Source organism: Helobdella robusta (assembly GCF_000326865.2).
Source record: "Helobdella robusta unplaced genomic scaffold HELROscaffold_55, whole genome shotgun sequence".
Classification (NCBI taxonomy): domain Eukaryota; kingdom Metazoa; phylum Annelida; class Clitellata; order Rhynchobdellida; family Glossiphoniidae; genus Helobdella; species Helobdella robusta.
The window spans coordinates 1,159,334-1,161,064 of record NW_008705295.1 but is presented as its reverse complement, the minus strand read 5'-3'; positions in this window follow the sequence as shown (position 1 = coordinate 1,161,064).

The window sequence follows — 1,731 nt, the reverse complement described above, 5'->3', positions numbered from 1 at the left end:
TCATCTCCATCGTCCAGGCTAGCAATATCAATCATCATCTTCATCATCATCATCTTCATCATCATAATCATCATCATCATCCTCATTATCAACGTCATCATCATCATCCTCATCATCACCACGTTATTTCCACTAACGTAGCAGCAGCATTGGCCTTGCGTGAGGCCAGCATAGATTGCCTGACGTCATCATCATCGTCGTCGTCGTCACCATCGTCATTAAGATCGTTATCATCACCGAGAGCGGAGAGATCTGATGATAGCCTGAATAGAATTGAACAGCAGCATAGAATGTTTAATGTTATCAAATGATGCTTTCATTACAATTACATTTACGTTGCTGCTTGGAATTGTTGATGTAGTTGTCGTTATAATGTTGTCTTTATATTAGCATTAAATGTTATTGCTATCTATTGTTTCTACTGTTAACCTCGTACTTACTGTAATTGTTGTTGTTGTTGGTACATGGTACAATTAATGTAATTATCCTCAAGGGAAGCGTCACTATGATCATTACCAAAACTACCTTTGCAGTGAAAAGCATCATCTCATTCCACACCCTCGTCGCCAGCAACATTCTCAAGGTCAAAATAATAAATCCAAATAACTGCTCACACGACAAAAACTTCAACATCAGTGCTGTCCTAAATGTTTCATCACTCTACTAAATTTTCAAGTCACTAACCCTAAAGAGAAGTCAGGCACTTTAAGGCCCTCCATCTTACCACCAGGACTCAGTTGCTGCTGTTGTGGCTGCCGTTCTTGCTTCTTCTTCAAGACATTCAAATCGCAAGGATTCCTAATGCTATCCAACTGTTCGTTGATGCCGGCATCCAAACTCTGAGACGTGATGCCGACCGTCGCAGATTCAAATGCCGAGAGGGTCAGGCTTGTTTCGTTTGTGAGAGAACTTGAAGAGCAGGCTTTCCGGTGAAGTTGCGTCTGCATCGACTTCACGTCGCCCTCTAAAGTGCTGCTACTTGTGGTTATCGTCCCAGTGCTTGTGCTGTTTGCTGTGACAATGACCTCAGTTGTTGTGGTAGATGTGGCGGTAGTAGTAGCGGCAAATTTTCCCCGCGATGTTTTTGTAAAGACTTCGTTTATTTTTTGTTTCACCGTTTGGTTGGTTAATCGTTCAACATTTGCACCCGCATTACCAATGATGATTCTGTTACTAGCATCATCATCATCTTCGCCAGAATCTTGCTTGTTCTCCTTCTCGACAGCTGCTCCTATTCCTGGTAGAAAGTTGTCGATGGATGGAGTGGACAGTACATCACTTGATACAAAGCCACATCTGGAGGAATGATCGGATGATGATTCAGCCGACAATGTGTTGCCATACGCTGGATAACCTCCAATCGTATCGTCGTCCATTTTGTGAGCGTGAATGATTTCACCTCCACTTGTGAAACTTTCACTTCCACTATGATCGTAATCATCGTCGTCGTCGTCGTCGTCATCACGAAGACCACCAGTGCCACGGCCACCAAGAACGAAATCTGACGAAGAAGATCTGGCTTTCCACAGTTCACCAGGATCACTCACTGCACCAAACTTACCAGCCTGTTGGAAGAGCTTGCGACTTTTCACAAAAGTTTTCCTGTCGTCTAATTGGCTGTTGATGTTCGAATGACGGATGACGTCACGCTGCCACGTCTCTGCCTCCGACGAATCAGATGTCAGCGTTACGTCACTGGCCAGTGTTTCGGCAAAAAGATTTTTCTTGATG